Below are 17,967 nucleotides of genomic sequence, written 5' to 3'. Positions count from 1 at the left end.
CCCCTCCTTGGGCAGGAGCCCCCTGCTCAGGGCAGAAAGCAGACACCTGTGGTGAGGGGGGGGGTCCGAGCGGGATACCCCACCTCACAGGGACGCCACACGGGGACCGCAAGAGCACGTTCGATTTCTGCCCAGGTAGTTGGGTGAGAAAAAGAAGGACACTGTGCAGGGAGCAGTGCCGAGAAGCTTGATCAGACTGTGCCTGCAGGCGACCCCTTGTGTCCGTGGGCGTCCGCGTGTGGCCATGGCAGTGTGCAGGGAAAGCCGAGCACCACTGAATCGCTGACGTGGATCTGGGTGGGGACAGGGAGGGTGACCGTGGGGAGAGCCTTTAGCTAGGGTCCTGTCCCTGTGCGCCGGGGACTGGAGTGTGGCAGTCGTGAGGCCGGCAGGCCCTGGTTCTGCGGCTTGGGGCTGTCTGTCTAAACACTCGCTTGTAATCCACAGAGTCTGCCGGTGGCTGAGAGGCAGCTGTGTAGACAGTGACCAGCGGAAGAAGCGGCTGTGACCGCGGATCGCAAAGGTAAGGAGCGTGCTCTCCTCGCCGCCGTTTGATTCGGCCCCACCTCCCGCCTTATTTCACTGACGCTGTCGTCGCGGGTCGCGTTGCGCGTGTGTTGACGCTGGTGCGTGGTCGGTGTTGAGCGGACGTTGGCGCGAGGGTCGGGGTGACCGTGGACAAAGAGACGTGACCCGAGCTCTGAGTGGTTCTCGGGAGGCACCGAGGGTGGAAACCGTCTTCGGCCCCATCCCGGGCGATCGATGGGGACGGCTTGGCGGCCGCGCTGGCTCGGGAGGGCGGAAGGGCGGGGGGGAGCCCCGGATGGGGGCCGCAGGCTACAGACGGGTCAGGAATAGCGCCTCTGGGCCTGCGTTTTTGGCCTGAGCCACGGGGACCACGTCAAAGGCGGGACCTGAGCGCTGGGTAGCAGCCCCCCGGTGCCCTGTTGAGAAGCACCCGGGGTCGTCGCTGGGCCTGGAGGGGACGGAGGTGCTTGTGTTGCCTCGGCCTCCGCCTTTCCGACTTCCCCCCGGGAAGGGAGCGGTCTCCGGACGTCCACCCTGCCGACGAGGCTGTGGCAACATCTGGAGCCAATGTGTGCGGCGGGAGCGTGTGTGACAGGTGGGGTGCGGCCGGGGGGCTTCACAGAGCACGCAGCCAGCGCGTGTCCAGACGCCCCCTTGTGACCCGACACCCTCACCCGCCAGCTGGTCCAAGTGCCCACCCGAGAAGGCACCTGCGCGCATGACCTCGTGAGGTCGGCCGGCCCGCGGCGGTGGGATGCCCGTGGCAGGCGGCCGCCGCGTCTCACGAACCCCGCGGGGACCAGCTGCTGGTTCCTGCACCTTGTAGAACCCCGCCCCCCCCCCCGGAAGTGGCTTCCTGGTCTCCCAGGCTTCTTTCTGATAAGGTTTTGGGGGGGGTGCAGGGTGACCCGGGGGGGTGCAGGGTGACCCGGGGGGGGGGCACTACTTTCCGGCTGGCACACAGGCTCCAAAACGCCTTGGCATTCAGCTTAACGGGAACCAGCGGGGCCCGCGCGAGGGCGTCAGGAACGGGGCCAGCGTGTTACGTCACATCTGCCAGCTCGTTCTCTTCTCTCGTGTCTGAGGATGCGAGACGCTGCCGCACAAACGGTCTGTTTTAGCCTTGACATTCACGGGAGCCAGCGCCGAGTGTAAGCGGCTGGCCGTGTGGGGCGCTGGCGGGGGCCACAGGCATCTTTCCGGGGCGATAGAGACGGTCCGTATCTCGGCAGGGTTTGGGCCACGCCGGCCGTGGTTAGCACACTCACAACGTGCGCACTTTCCGTTTGTACATCTTCCCTGAAGATAAACCGCATAGGCAGAGACCGACCCGTAGGTGACGTCTGCGAGCCGGAGCGTCCAGGGATGCTGTGTGTGGCTGTCTGCCCTTCCGCTCTGGAATGTGTCAGAGACAAAGACGATCGAGGGGCAGACAGAGGGGAGGCGGGGCGGACGAGCCGGTAACAAGGCAGGGTGAGCCGCAGGGGTGAATGATGCCCCCGGGGTCTGGCCCTTCTCTCTCACCTGCCCCTGAGCTTTGCGGGGCTCCCTCGAGTCACGGCCCCCGGGGGTAGAGGACCCTGCCCGTCTGAGCCGAGGGCAGGCGCCTCTCCCGCGTGCGGGCGGGTCCACGTCACCCGCTGGGCGGGGAGGGGGACTGGGCGTGGGCGGGGACCGACGCGGTTATACATGTGGTGGAGACAGCTGATCCAACAGGTGCGGGCTTCCTGCCGACTCACAGTCAGGCCCCGCGTCCCTTGGCGGTGGCTCGGCCCACAGGGGGCACCAAGTCTAGGAGGCCAGCATTCTGTCTGTTTCTGAGCCGCCTACACACGTGAACGCCCGGTGGTCCCGGTCAGCGGGCCGGGGATGTGATTCCTACCCTGAGATGGTCTTTGGCCCTTGGGGGTTTCGCTCATCCTGTCCCTCCTGAGGTGGATGAGATCCTCCAAGCCACGGGTCCCCGGTTGCTCCCCCAAGAAGCCCCTGTCCTTCCCACAGAGCCCTTTCCAGGGTTCCTCCCCGTGTGGCACAGGGGACGTGGGCCTCGAGTCCCAGGGCACCAGGCTAGCTGTCCTTACTGCCGGAATCTGACGTTTTTGCGGGTCTCGACCCCCGGGTGCTCGTGCACCTGCCTGTTCGCTGCGACCTCCCCCGGGAGCCGGCCCCCGCGCTTTCCGGGGCAGCTGGGCATGTGGGGGCTGCAGACAGCGGTCCCCGACCTGAGCCGCACCCCTGCCGCCGGTGCTTTGTCTCCAGCAGGTACGGGAGGGAATGCGGTGTCTGCCCTCGGCCCTCCTTTTCTTCGTCAACCAAATGGCGGCACAGCCCCCTCCCCTCCCCTCCCCTCCCCTCCCCTTCCCCTTTCCCCACGGTGAAGAACACTCGCCGTTTAGGACCGCGAGCTCTGCGAGGATTGGGGAGAAATCACGCCCTGCAGGTCCTCCCCTCGGCACCGAGTCCTGCTCACTTCACGCAGCGGATTCTCGTGGCCTCTGCCCCCGTGTCCCGATTCAGGCAGCGTGTTCATTGTCCACCACCTGGCCCCCTTGCTCAGGTCCATGGCAGCGCCGACTGGGTGCCCCTCGCACAGCCACGGTTCCGGCTGAGTCTTGTCGTGGACCACGACGTCCTTTCCTTTGTCGCGCCTGGTCACGAGGGTCTGGGGTCTCTGATGGCTGGCTGAGGTGGCCCAGCTCGGCCTCCTGTGCACCAACCGCCAGCTCGAACCCGGCTCCCTCCCAGTCGCGGGAGTCCCCTCCCGGTACCGTCACACACGTCAGACCGTCTTCCGTCTCGTCTCTGTGAAGAAATCTCTTCCGGAGCTTTCCGCCTGCTCCAGCCTGGACGGGTCACGCTCCGTGCCTGGTGCGCGAGGGGCGCTCTGGGAGCCTCCTTCCTCCACCTTCCCGGAAGTGTCCTCCCTCTGCTCTGGTGCCGGTCCCCCCGTCCCGAGACCCATCTTTCGCTTTGGTGCTTTACCCCCTGTTTCCCTGGCGTACCCGCAGGAGCTCCCGGGGAGGGTGACCGGGAGGCGCCCCGTCGAGGAGTCGTGTGTCTTCCGACGTGTTTGTTCTGCTCTGTCACCCGGGCCCCGTGGCGGCAGGACCCGTTTTTGATTCCTCGTGTGTATCTTTGTTTCACTTCTCTGGCCTGGAACGTTATCTGCTTCCCCTACACCCACCCGAATCTTTCCGTCTTCATGGCCACCTCCTCCGGGAAGCCTCCCCCACCTCCTCAGTCCTGAGGGCTTGCTTCTTCCTTGTGGCCCTCACGATGCTTCCTTTCTCCAGTACTTCTTTGGCAGGCACACTCCTCTGTAGTCGTGAACTCAGCACACGTTTCTTGAGCACCTGTTACGTGTGTCGGAGGACGACTCCACGATACGGGAGGGCCCCGTGACGCCAGCCACACCACCGCTTGCCACGTACAGGGAGTGACAGAGACCCACAGAGTTCAGGGACAGCCTGGCCAGGAAGGACCCAGCCCAGGCATCCTGCCTTCCTGTGGTGATAAGGACAGGGAGCCTTGGCACACCGACGGGACAGATACACCGAAACACCCACCCTCGTGCCATAAGGGATCCGTATTACTTTCGCCATCTTAACAAGCGAAGAAACCGAGGCAGACAGGACAGCCTGGCTTGTGAGGGATGGCCCTGGGACCCCCCTGCGGGGTCAGACTCCACGGAGAGGCGTGCGCGGGCCGCGTGTGCCTGCGCCCTCTCTCGGTCCGCGAGATCCTGACAACAGACGCTAGTCGTGCCCCAGCCAGCGGACTTCCCGTTAGGATCTGTGGGACCAAGTACGCAACCTTCCAACCACAGGCCCGTCGCGTGTCTTATGTGGTGGGGGAGGGGATCCCTTGCAACACTGCCTACCCGGAAATAGCTTTCTCTGGCCAAGAAAACTCATTCTGTCGTTTAAGGCCACGGGCATTCCTGAGTGTCCGGAGCCCGGGGCCATCTCAGAGCCCGGGGGAGGGGGGCACCCCCGGCTGGGCACCATGCGTTCCCAAGTCGCAGCCACCAGGCGCTCCCCTGGGGCTCCCACGGCAGCGGCGGACGGCGTGGGTGGGGTGACCCCGTCCCAGAGAGACGAGGAGCTCAGCGCACACGGGGCCGCGGCCACAGGCTCCTTCACACCAGCAGGAACTAATATGCGGTCCGAGCCGCCACCGAGGCATCCACCCGGCTTTGCGTTTCCTCTGCAGCTGACGGACGGATTTTCAGATGAAAGGCAAAATTTCCTGTGCTCTTGATCTCGCGGTTGTCTCTTGGCTACTTCCCGCTTCGTCTTGAGCTGAGCCCACGGGGAGGGATAAAGATGCATTTTTTTTTGCGGAGAAGGGGTGGGTTTTGGAAGTTCTTCCAGCGTGGCAGACGACGCTCCTCCAAGGGACTCGTCACCCCGCACGGTGCCTGGGTCTGTGCGCGCCTTCACACGATGAGCTAGTGGGGGCTCCGTTCAAAGAGCCCCAAACAGCAGCACGTTTGAGACTGAGTCATGCTCTTCCTGAGGGATTCCTTTTTTTTTTTTTTTTAATGTTTATTTATTTTTGAGAGAGAGAGCGAGCGAGTGAGCGAGGGAGGGGCAGAGAGAGAGGGAGACAGAGGATCCCAAGCAGGCTCCACACTGTCAGCACAGGGCCCCACGCGGGGCTCGAACTCATGAACCGTGGGGTCGTGACCTGAGCGGAAACCAAGAGCTGGACGCTTAACCCACTGAGCCACCAAGGTGCCCCTCCTTCTAAGGGATTCTTAAAGATTAGGGCCCTCACCTTTCCCGCGTGATCTCACCGTAGTGAACGTTGGGCACGTAAACCATCCTGGCTCTGAGGCGCGGGCGGTAAATAGGTGTGGCTTGGGTTCCTGTGTCTCCAGCCCCAGGCCCACCCCCAGGCGGAGCCACAAGGCAGCTCTGCCAGGTCGGGTTTTGCACAGTTTTGTGGTCATCAAAGCGTGGCATCCCGTGGCTTTTTGACACACGTCTGCGGAATGAAAGAGTGAATGAGTGAATGAGTGAATGAACGAAGTAGCAGCTGGTCGGGCGCAGGTGACCAGGAAGGAGACGCACGGGGCTGGTGGAGCCGCGTCACCAGGGCTACGGTGGGGAATCCACGAGTCCCGCGTGTGGTGGCGCCCACCTGGAAGGTGCCGAGCGGCAGGCGAGCCACGGTGACGGGCCGGGCGCTGGAAGACGGGGAAAGGGAGAGAGGGGATGCCGGACGTGGGGGCTGACGTGGAGGCAGGCGGGAGCCCGGAGACCTCGTGCAGCTGGGTGAGAGGCCAGACCCGCTGCAGACTGGCCACGGTGTCCACACCTGCCAGGGAAGCGTCCGGTGCTCTCCAGTCACTACCCTAAACCGTTTTCCCACACATCAGCACCGCCAGCCTGTGATGGAACGTTTTTTTTCTAGCTAAATGTGATTTGCACCCAAGCTTTTTTGAACTTTAATTCCCTGGCCTTGGATCATTTATCCAACACTGGTCCGCGAGACACAGTCCTTCTGAGGAGCAATCCTGACAGTTCGAGCCCAGCGCGCCGGGGGTGGCCCCGGGGACTTCTTCATCCTTCCTACAGAATGATGGAGAACAATGGCAGGGGCCCTCCTGGCAGCCAGAAACGTGAACCCACTTCCCCCCGCTCTCCTGCGTTGATGGAGGCCTGTGGGTGGGTGGGTGGATGGATGGATGTGTAGATGGGTGGACGAGTCAGTGGATGTAGTCTTCCTTCCTTCCTTCCTTCCTTCCCTCCCTCCTACCCTCCAAGTAGGCGCACCACTTGCCTAGTGCTGTCTCCCTACTTCCCCTGTGGTTTAGGGCATGTAAACTCAGCCTTCAGTGCTATATTGCAAACCTATTCATTCAGTGCCCATTAAGTGCATGGGTCCGTGGTCTCTGCCTCCAGAGCTCCCAGTCTGGTCAAGGACACGGGCAAGACATACAAACTCACGTTACTGGGTGGCATGTTCTTTGAAGGAAGGGGCCACCCATCCATGAAGCCTTTCCTGGTGACCTGACTCCCTTTCCTCAGGGAACCTGAGGTCCAGGGGCTAAAAACAAACGCCTGCTCCCTCTCAGAGACCCTGAAGCCCCTCAACCTGGGCCCTGGCCATCCCTGCAGACCAGTACTTGGGGCAGGAGATGACTGAGTAGGTTGACACCAAGAACATTTGTGCAGGCCCCTCAACTCTGGGGCCGTCACAGACAGGGCTGGGGGTTATTCTGGAAGGGTAGACAGCAGGTTGTTGGAATGACTGAAGACTGGTTCACAGCCCACGCTGGCAGGGTCACCGCCGGCCCCCAGGCAGCACACGCCCCTCCAGCCCCGGGACCAGCAGGGTCGAGGTACATGGCGGGTGCCAGTGGCCTTTGATGCCCCTTTGCTGACGGGTCGGCTGTGACGGTCTATCGTGTGCGGGCTTTGGTTAGAGCCGCTGAGAGCTCTGGCCTGCGATGCGCAGCTTGGCTGTGCCCACGGACACCGTGCCCCCTGCACACGCGAGACACACGTGGGGAGGGGTCCGGACGATGCCCGGGGGTCAGCTTCCTCCACCGCTGCACCCTGTGGCGCTGGGAGGGTTCATGCCAGGAGAGTCATTTCTCCAGGAGGGAGCTGGTGAACACGTGGCCAGGACTGCCCGTGCCTCCTGCACGCTGGACGTCACAGCAGACGTGATTTCTGCTCGTCGAGGCACAGGTTCCATCTGGCATGCGTCCTGCAACCCGCATCCGGCGGCCTGGTTCTCACCTGGGGCCTGCTCTGCAGAGGATATCGCCTCTCAAGGGCAGGAAGCGGCCCCGCCTGGCGTTGGAGACCCTGATGTGTCGCAACAACCCTGAGGCCACAGAGCAGGACATCTGCTGGCTGATCCCGGGGCCCAGGGGCGGCGAGGGGGCTCGGCTGTGCCGCTGTTTGGAGGCGGGGACATTTGGTGCCGGTTGGGTCAGAGGCGCAAACACGGCTGTGGAACCAGCGTGCCTCCCAAACTTGGGTTCTCGTGTCTCCCGCCCACTGGCCCAGAGCGCCAGATGCCATCTCACGCGTGGGCACCGTGCCCCGCGGAACCCTGTGACTTGCAGTCAGCGTGGGTGCAGACCAGCTGGCCGAGCAGGGGCCAGTGACGGGTTGAGCCTCAGCAGGTGCTGGCGGCCAGCGGGCGTGTCCCCTGGGTCTCGGTGACACCTGCGAGCGCACGGTGCGCCATCGAGACCCGACGGGGTGCCAGCCCCCGCGTGACAGGCCCGCCTGCTGTCCGTACCCACTTTTCCTCTCTTCTCCTGAGCACGTTTCCCGAGCGCTGTCGTGGTACCCTTACCGTGTGCCTCCCCGTGTGGCCTGGGGGCTCGGGCCTTGGGCCCGGGGCACCACCAACAGCACACAGCTGGGACAGACCCCCGCCCCTGACCCCCCGTCCGCACCTGTCCTTCGACTTGGCAGCCGGGAGGGAGGGAGGTGTGGCCCCGAGCAGATGGAAGGAGAGGAAGTGGGGTGGGCCCCGGGCTGTGGGAGCACATGGGGCCTGCTGCCCAGAAGGCAGATCCTTCCTGTCTTTTCAGATCTGCAAATGGGCCAAATCCTTTAAAACCGCACCTGCAGACGGGAGTCCCCCGTCATCTGGCCCTCCGCCGGCCTGCCGCAGCGCCCAGGGTGGGGACCGCGGCCCTGGGCCCCGAACCGCCGGCTCCCCACGTGGCCCCGCCTCACTTCCTCGGCTTTGAGGGAGGGCCTGTGGGCCATGGCTCCCAGTCCCTGAGCGGCAGCCACCGGAGGGCCCTTCCTCCCGGGGTGGACCCGCCACCATAGCTTGCCAGGCCGGGTGTCACCACGTCCCACGACCACCCTGTCCCCAGAGGAGCCCTCCACCGCCCGGACCCACCCGGGAAGCTCCGTCCGGAGCAAGGCTGGAGGCCACCACAGGTCCGCGGCGACCCAGACGGAAGCCATGGGGGGCGAGACCCAGACGCGTCCCCAGCTGCTCCCACAGTTCACACTGGGGCACACGACACGGAGGCGCTTAAGGCTCTCGTGACTTCAGACTCGTGTTCGGAGCTGCCGTCATGTGCCAAGGGGACTTGGCCCAGGGCCTCCGATGGAGGCAGCCATCCGAGCGGAACCCGCCCTCCCGAGTGGGTTCCTCCGGAGACAGAGAGCCCACAAAGTGCAGGCGGGAGGGCATCCCGTTAATGGACGGGTCTGTGGGAAATTCCTCTTGGCTCTGAAGCCAAGCCCCACGCCCCACAGGGCCCACACCTCCCGCCTGAGGAGCGGCCCCTCTCCGGCCTCAGGGCGGCCCTCCTGACTTTGGGCTTTGACCGTGAGCTTCTCCAGCCCAGGTGGTGCAGCTGGGAGGCCACAGCTGGGAGGCCACGGACACAGAGCAGGTGTTTGCTCAGCATGCAGAGTCCGGGCCTGTCCTGCCAGAGTCTCTGGGCTGCAGAGGGACGGCTGGCGTGCCAGGGCCGAGGGGGACAGAGCAGGGTCGGACGGGACAGAAGGTGGGTGCTCCAGGCGCGTGCAGGTTGCCCTTTGGAGCAGGAGCCACAGGGAGCCCGCAACGCAGCTCTAGCTTCCGTGGACGCGTGGCAAGGACAGCATCTTTGATGATCTGAGGGGGCTCGTCTCGAGGCTCCAGCTTTCTGGGGCCACAGGCTGGACCCGGCGGAGACCCGCCACTGGCCGTCCACAGTGGGCGTCAGAGCCTGGGGTCTCAGGCACAGCAGCCTGTCTCTTCTGGGGCAGTGGCTGTGGGTCAGACCCTATAGGAGCCACCCCTCTGGACGCGGCCGCTGGAGGCCAGAGGGCTTTCCCTCTGCAGGGGCCCTCGCGCGAGAGAGATGCCCAGGGTGACGGCGTCTGCCCCGAGCTTCCCGCTCTGGATTTATGAGGCTAGCACTGCCCAGGGGGAGCTGCGGGCTGGCGGGATATTTGTTGGAGGGGATCGTGTCTTTATACGGCGGCTCATGTGTGGTCTCTTTGCTGGCTGCTGTGACGGAGATGGTGCGCCCCTGCAGATGAGGACGGACCCGGGGTCCTAGACGCCTCGGAGCCAGGCCAGGATGGCCCAGCTCTGTGCATTTGGCTCACACCGTCTGCGTTGTTCGAGGGGATAAAGACCCGGGATGTCTCTACCCTGCTGTTGGTGACTTCTCTCGGCCCCGAGGCCTCTGATTTCAGCAACGCTGGTGGGTGGACGGCGTCCACGGACGGAGCCCGGTCCCCGCACAAGCCAGTGGCCTCACCAGCTGTGGCCCAGGTCGTGCCGGACGCAACACCTTCTCTTCTCCGGTGGAGCTGGACCCCACGCACAGGGTGCACGTCCCCCGGCGAATCTCGACAGCGCTTGGTGGCACCCCCTGGGCCTTGCACACACAGGCACTTTGGCGGTTGGCCACAGTTGGATGTGCCCGTGGCAGGGAGGACTGGTGTCCCTTGGAACACCTAACACGCAAGCGTCAGTGGCGTTTTAGAGTCCCAGCCCCCTGGGGGCCTCCGCAGGGACCCAAGAGCACTCACTGGAACAAAGCCATCGCAAGCACGCCTCACGAGAGACTCAGCTGGGGTGGGGGACGCAGGCGTTTGCTCGTGTCTGGGCCAGGTCGTTAGTCCCGAACACGCCCGCGTGGGGCACAGGGAGGGCCTGCGGGGCAGGAAGCCCCAGGAACCACTGGAGGAAACTCTCGGGGCACCGGCTGCTGGTCAGGGTGGCCTCCCCTCAGGTGTCCCTGGGGAGGATGGCTTTGTTTCTGCCCTCTCGTCTGTCACCTCCGTCTGTGCACACCCTTCTTGTGAGCTGTTGGGAAACGCTGTCACACATGCCACCCTGGCCCAGCAGGCCCCCCCGCTCAGGGCTCCGCGTCCCAGGCCGGGACGGTGGCGGGCTGTTCTCAGGGTGACAGTCCTAGTCCCAGCTGCTTCCAGGCCCTCACCTTCACGATAGCATTTGTGCTGAGGACATGATTGCACCCATTTTAAAGACACGGACACTGAAGGGCGCCTGGGTGGGACTCAGCGGGACTCAGTCGGTGAAGCATCCAACTTCAGCTCAGGTCGCGATCTCACAGTCCGTGGGTTCGAGCCCCGCGTCGGGCTCTGTGCCGAGAGCTCGGAGCCTGGAGCCTCCTTCGGATTCTGTGTCTCCCCCTCTCTCTGTCTGCCCCTCCCCTGCTCGTGCTCTGTCTCTCTGTCTCTCCCTCAAAAATAAGCATTACAATAAAAAAATAAATAAATAATGAAGACAAGGAAACTGAGGCTCAGAGAAGCTCACGGCCCCACTTTGGTGTGGCCAAGCGCAGCTCAAACACGGCCTTTCCCTGCGGGGCCCGTGAGAAACAGATGTCCCTGGCGACCTTGACCAGGAGGGTCCGAGTCTTCCTGGTGGCCCGAGACCCAGGATGTCACTGACACCAGGGCGGACATCGGAAAAGGCGGGACGGAGGTCTGGCCATCTGCCGTCTGACCCGCTGTCCTTGCTGCTGGCCGGGGAGGCCCCGAGCTCTTATGAAACAATTACATATGCGCCCAGACGGTATTAATGGTAAAAATATTTCATCTCTGAGTCTGGCCGGGTCTCTCAAGATAAAGTTCATTCCTCTTTTGTTTTTCTGAGAGTGAATCTATTTAAATGTGGTGCTTTGTGTGTGCTAACAATCGGTTTCAGTGGTTGCTTCCCTTGGCCGAGTGAGCGCGGCCCACCCGGCCGGCTTCCCAGCACCCCTGCTTCCGGCTTCCTCCCATCAGGAGGACCCCGCGTCCGCCGCCTCCCCCTGCTCACGGCCGCGTGTGCCCCTGGGGTCCCCGGTTGGGAAGGCGCTGGGTCAGGGCCGTGTGTACAGAAGGTGCTCGTAGATGCTCGCCGGCTGAGAGAGAACGCACGTCAGGACGAGGGGAGGCGGGCCGCGTCCTCTCTTTCCCGGCTCAGGCTCTCTGTCTGGACGACGAGGGCCCTGGCCCTGCTTCTCGGGCTCCCGGTCGGCCCATCTCGTGGAGACCCCCGCCTCCACCCTTGCGGTTCGGCTCTGTGCCACGTGAGTCCGCCCCACGGCCTCGGCCCAGAATTGGCCACCGGGCTGCCACGAAGGGGGAGGCGCGGCGATCCTCCCAGAGCGGGCGGTGTGAGAAGCGTTCAGAGCCCAGCAGGGCGGGCGGCCCCCGGCCCCGAGTGCCCCAGCCCCGGCACGGCTCGGACGCCAGCCTCCACACCGTTCGTCCCGCTGGAGCCTGAGGGCGCGGCCGCCGTGTTCCCTTGGTCTCTGCCCGTAGAGCCAACACTTTAGTCCCCGGGAGCTCTGGGCCCGATAACAAGCCTGAAACTCTGTCCTCAGACTTGGTGTCTACAGGCCGCAGCCAGAGTGGTTCAGAGCTGCCATTGGCCGGTGTGGCCACTGCCACGTGAGTGAATTACAGTGAAATCAAGTTAAAACTTCATGTCATTGGGGCGCCCGGCTGGCTCATTTGGTGGAGGGTGTGACTCTTCAGCTCGCACTTGGTCCCCAGGGCGCTCTGGGAGGTCAGAGCCGGGAACTAAGTGAAGGGGGCGCGATAAGGCAGAGGTGCACGGCAGGTCGTGGCACAGGTGCACTCAGGAGGGCACCCCCCCTCCGCACACACCCCAGAGCCTGGCAGGGCTCGGCCCCCACAGCCCTGCGAGCCCCGGCACCAACAGCCTGAGGGCCCCCAACCTGCCCTCCGTCACTCGGCTGCTTCCCGGCCGTGCACCGATGGCGTGACCCCAGGACCCCAGCCAGCATCAGGATCTTCACGCCGGAAACGGGTCTGAGGGGTCTCTGTCTCCTATCTTCACTCCGTCTCTGCTGCAACCAGATGGTAGGGAGAAGGGAGAAGAAGTGACATTTTTTTTCTAAACGGCTTTATTTAGGTATAACTCACACACCATAAAATTTGCCCTTTCATAGCGTGCAGGTCAGCGGGTTTCCGTGTGCTCACGGAGCTGTGCAGCCACCAGCACGAAGTCCAGAACACGTGCGTCGCTCCAAAAACACGCCCCCATCACGCCCCCTCGCCGGGCCCCTGCAACCTCTGCTCCACCCTGGGGTTCCCTGGGCTTCAGCATTTACAGAAATGTGGCCGGTAATCGGTGGCTTCTGTCCCTTAGCATAATGCATTCCAGGCTCTTCCGTGTCGTGGCGCGTGTTAGCACCATGTGGAAACTAAATACGACTTCCTTGTGCGGATACACCGTGGGGAGTTTACCCCTTTGTGCGCTGACAGACGTCCGGCTGGCTGTCATGAGTAACGCCTCTGTGAATGTGCACGTACGCACATTTTCACGGATGTAGGTCTTCATCACTCAGAGGCACACACACCTGGGGCGGACCATCTCCTAGCGCTCTAACACCGTGAGGAACAGGCAGACTGTTCGCCAAGGTGGCTGCGTCCCCTCCCACCCATCCGCGGGACAGGGGCCCCTCACCCACAGTTGCTCCCTGTTATTTTGACTCTAGCCATGCTGGTGGGCGTGACGTGGGTCTCAGCGTGGTTTCGATTTGCATTTCCCCATGACTGGGGATGCTGAACGTCTTTTCCCGTGCCGCTTGGCCATTTGCGCATTTTCTTTGGAAAAATGCCTGTTTGGGTCACTTGCCCAGTTTTTCTTTGGATACCTTGCCTTTTTATCGTTGAGTTGTAAGAGCTCGTTACATGTTCTGGATCCCAGTCCCTTACCGGATAGAGTCTATGGGTTGCCTTTTTACTTTCTGGGTGACTTCATTTGCAGCACACAAGTTTTCGTTTGGACGACATCCTGTTCATCTATTTTTTTCTTTTGTCGTTGGTGCTTTTGGTGTCAGAGCCAAGAAGTCCTTGTCTAACTCGAGGTCACAAGGATTTATTACTGCTTTCCTGCAAGTCTCACGCTTTCGTCTCTTACATTTAGGCTCCTGACCTGCTGTTTGTGTGTGGTGTGAGGTAGGGATCCAACTTCATTCTCGTGTGTGGATGAACCATGGCCCAGCAGCCTTGGTTGTATAGACTGTTGTCGCCCCACAGAGTAGCCTGACCCCCTTGTCAAACATCCCTTGACTACAAACGTGAGCATTTATTTCTGGGCTCTATTCCAGTCCGTTCTATTCTATTCATCCGTGTAGCCATTCTCACCCAGTACGCAGTCGCAGTTACCGCAGAATGTAATTACGGGACGTGTGAGTCTCCCAACTTTGTCCTTCTTTCAAGATAGCTTTGGCTATTCTGGGTCCCTCACATTTCCCTATGAGATTGAGGGTCAACTCGGCAATTTTGGCAAAAAAAGACATCTGCATTGTGACAGGGATTGTATTGGATTGGAAATGGGACTTCAGAGCCCTATGATCCTTTGGGAGATTTGGGGGAACCTGGAGAACCTTTCTCCGGTAATGAGTTAAAACTGAAAGGTCAGTTCTTTTCATCTCCCAAAACACACCCTTCCTTTCACCCTCCCAGCCCCGTAGGGTGGGTGCTGCTGGGCTGTCTCAGAGGAGAGAAAACCCGAGGCCCTGAGAGGCCAAGTCAGGTGCGCACGGCCCACAGGTGCAAGGTGACAGCACCACTGGGGGCAGTTAGCGGCCCACGGCCACGGACGCAGCTGGCAGTGGCCACCGCCATCCCACCATCTCAGCCACACGTGTGCCTGGCTCCTGGCCGGACTCTGCAGTGTGGGGCCCGCCCCTCATCCAGGAGACAGAAGCTTCATGTATTCCTGTGACCAAGAGAGTGACCAAGGGACTCTAGAGAAGACAAAGGAGGCGGATTGCCGGTGGCCACAGAAGGCAGAGACGACACCCAGGAACCCCCACCACCACCAACCTGAAACGCCCGTCTGTCCCTCCCGCCAGATCTCCAGGGCGGTTTCGTCCTGTCTGATTTTAGCTCCTCCATCCTGAATCAGAGCAGGCAGGGTGGGCCCAGCAAGCCGGCTACCTTTAAACCCTGGGCCAAAGTGATGTCCTCCCCAGCTCTCCTTGGTGGCCCTTCCGTTCTCTGCCCCCATCTTTCCTCACCCAGGAAACAGGCAAGCCGCTATTTCAGGGGCTGTTGTTCACAAGGGCCACGTGGACAGAGACACGGAACACCCCCGAGAGCAGGCCTGAGCGCGGTGGCCTCACCCAGCGAGCACAGAACCCACGCCTGAACACCACGCCTCGTTCTCTCGCGGTATCACTCATATCTGCTGGAAGCTGGACCCTCTCCATGAAAGGCGTCCACACACGTAAAACCCCAGACCCCTCACGCTTCCAAGCCCCAAACTCAGAGCCCCCAGCCTGAGGTCCCCTCTCCCAAAAACCCAAATAAGTAGGCTTTGAATGACTGGATTTAGGCAGAGTAATGGGCTAGCGGGACAGAGAATTTAGGAGAGAGAGGCTGCATAGACTCCCCCTTGCTCGGAACATGGGAACAGCCCCCCACTCACAGTCTGATCGGGTCAAATCAATCACAGGCCTGAATGTGCTCGAGGCTGCCCCGGCTTTTTCCTGGTCAGGCAGGAGGCGTCAACAGAACGTCACCTCTTTGGTCAGCAGGAGCAGAGAATCGAGGGGCGGTTCCCCATTTGTCCCTCCAACCTGACAGACTCCTACTCGCACGTCAGAGCCCAAGCCCGTCATCACCCTTTCTGCAGAGAGCCGCCTCCTCCCTTCTCCCCAGAGCAGAGCACCCACAACCCCTGGCCTGCCGTTCCCTTTCCCCGCGCGTTAGGGGGTCCGTGTGTTTTTCTGTGCCCTCTTTGCACGCCGGCCGGCCGACACAGTGTGGGGCGCTCAGGAGACGTTGGCTGGTGAATTGCTGGAGGAAATCTGCACCCCTTAAATCAGGAGGAGCACGAGACTGCGGTGTGCGGAGACCGTCCCGGGGTCTCCCCCGCACACCCCCGTCCCGGTGCAGACAACGCCCTCCTCTGATTTCAGGCGTGCGCAGTGGGGACGGCTGCGCCCATGTCCCCTCCCCGGCCCCCGCCCTGTGCAGCTCTGTTTTTCCCACTGACTCCCCACCGCAAGTCTTTCTAACCTCAGGAAGTCCATGTGAATGTTTTCCCAACTTGTCCTCACTGACCGTTACCCCAGTCCCCAGGAACTCGCAGGAACCTTCCAGAAATCTCCCTTTATCTCCCAAAGCCCATCTGGTTCCGTTTAAGGATTCACCATATTTCCTCCTGTTTTCTGAGCCGCTGCGCCCGGCCTGTCTCCGAGCTCAGCCGCCTCTGCCCGGGGTGGTGAGGAGCCCCGATTTCGGGAGCTGCCGTGGGGGGCTCCCTGCACCTACACACGTGGCGGGGCCACCTCGAGGCTGGCGGGCAAGGCTTCTCCTTCCCCGCCTGATCCCGTCGCCAGCCCGGCCTGGGCCCAGCGTGCAGTCCCTTCCCCGGGAATTATTTATGGCCGTGGACTCCGGCATCCAACCCACATGTGACGAGAGCGACCTTTATCCCCCAGAGTCGCGGCCACAGCGGGTCTGGGCGGCTGGCTGGCAGCCGCGTGCATCTGAGCAGGCTCCCTGTCCACCCCAGAGGCACTGGGCCGAGCCGGGGGACGTTCCGTGGGGTTGGAGCTGATCCCCGTCGAGGGCCAGGCCCCTCTCCTCTGCCCGGTGCTCCTCCGGCAGCCGGGTGGGCAGTGAGGGCCTCCCGGGCGGCAGCCCTTCCCCCCCCACCCCGGCTTCGGGACTAGAGATTGCATCATGGAACCCGGTGACCTCCCCCGCCCACCCCGCCCGGCCCGTTAGAAAGGCAGGCTTGGCCGATGGCGGGGGCGTCCGGGAGGCATCTCCGTTCCCACAGATGACCCGCCTGGGCCTGACGGGCGGCCACGCACACGGCTCTCCCCGGCTGTGTGACCGACGGGGCGAGACCAGCACCCCGGAGTTTAGCCGCTGCTGTGCCAGAGGGAGTGTCTGACGGGACCGTGTTTGGAAAAGGAAGGGAAACGTCTGCGTAGAAGCGTCCAGGGGGCCCCTCGGGAGGGGCCGGCACCAAAGGGGGAGCCCCGCAGGTCGCGGAGCGGTCACGCGCTCACGCGGTCATCCCACCCAGGCCGCGATGGTCCTGCGGCCATCAGCTGAGCAGACCCAGGGATGAGCTGACGGCTGTAGGGAGGGAGTCCGGGCTTATGGGAAAACGGGACGTGCCCGCGTGAGGGCGCCAGGCGGCCCGGCGGCCGGTGCTTTGGGTGGGCCTCACGGCAGGGCCCCGTTGTCTGTGGCCCGGCTCTCATGGGGGGGCTGTGAGTCTTGGCCTCTGGGGTTCTTGCAGGGACGCACAACTGTGTGCGTCCTTGGGCACCAGCATGCTGGATTTGGGGTTCTGGCTGCTGGGAGGCACAGGGATAAAGGATGCGGGGCATCCAGGCAGGGTGAGCACGTGACCCCGTCTTCCTGCCCGCACTGGGGGCCCCAAGTCAGGTGGGGGGCCTTCGAGACGGCGGGACTGGAGCCCAGTGTTCCCCAAACGGGACCTGTGGGGCTGGAGGGGCTTTCCCCGCAGGGGCTGGGAGTCCTTTCCGGCCGAGCCGAGCCCGGGGAGGAAGGCGGGCCTTCTGAGGCCTCCCCGGGGGAGGCGACCAGCTGGGAGAGTGCCAACCACACCCGTGGCCCCTGGGTGTTGCCAACAATCCCCCTTCCTTTCGCAGAAACTTCCAGTGCTGGTCAGAGGCGAGAAGGTCGTTGTCTCAGTGCCGCCTCCCTCTCACGAGCCCCCACCCCTCCTCCTCTCCGCCCACTGTCCCTCCTCAGGAGCACTGCCCCGGGGAAGCCTCGGCACCCTGCGCCCACGTGGACGCTGGCTGGCTGGGAGCTTTCCGGCAACACCAACGGGGCGCGGGACCATTTCCACCCTGCACAGGGGGACACCGACGTCCCACAAGCCAGAATTTGTGCAGCGGGTCAAGGACCAGAGGCGGAACGCTCCTCTGAGACTGTCCTTCCCAAGGCTCCTGCTCGAGACACAAAGAAACAAAAAATGCTTTCAAGACAGACAGTATCATCATCGCTTATCTTTATTGCTAAAAAGTCCTAATTGTACATAGGAGGGAAAAGAATGTGCTAGAAGACATTCCAAGCAGTGTTATTTATAGTGAAGGAGGGGAGCCCCCTCCACGCCCAGCAGGACACCCAGCACAGCACAGAGCGCCCCGTCCACGGGGCGGACCCCTCACTCCGAGCCACGGGGCGTGTGCAGCACGATGCGAAACGTTGGAGGTGTATTAAGTCAAAAGGCCGTGGGGGCGTAATCCACGCTTACTAAGAGTGTTAGCGGATCCGTTTCATACACCCCAGAGGAGATTAAGGGTTTGAATGTCGTTTGCAAAATGTTTCTGCTGTCGCATCGCCCTCCTGATGGAAAGCACGTATTTAACGGTGATAATTATCGTTGATGGTGATGCCGTCTGCTTTCATGATCGTTTTTAACGCACAATGACCGTGAGTTTCTGCACAGGGACACGGGGGTCATGAA

The 17,967-nt window shown here is 62.6% G+C and overlaps 1 protein-coding gene across 1 annotated transcript in view; it reads left to right on the top strand.

Annotated features, from left to right (window-relative positions):
• The first annotated feature begins 425 nt into the window (after positions 1 to 425).
• The window catches only part of ZNF469 (zinc finger protein 469), a 113,564-nt gene continuing 96,022 nt past the window's right edge, over positions 426 to 17,967 (top strand). The window contains exon 1 of the mRNA XM_086688721.1: positions 426 to 523. The gene's annotated coding sequence lies outside the window, so the exon portion shown is untranslated. The remainder of the gene's footprint in view (positions 524 to 17,967) is intronic.

The sequence above is a fragment of the Puma concolor genome, chromosome E2 (assembly GCF_028749965.1).
Source record: "Puma concolor isolate L17-30 chromosome E2, mPumCon1.1.hap2, whole genome shotgun sequence".
Taxonomy (NCBI): Eukaryota; Metazoa; Chordata; class Mammalia; order Carnivora; family Felidae; genus Puma; species Puma concolor.
Note: the sequence above shows the minus strand (reverse complement) of the source record. Positions and strands in the feature narration are given on the sequence as shown.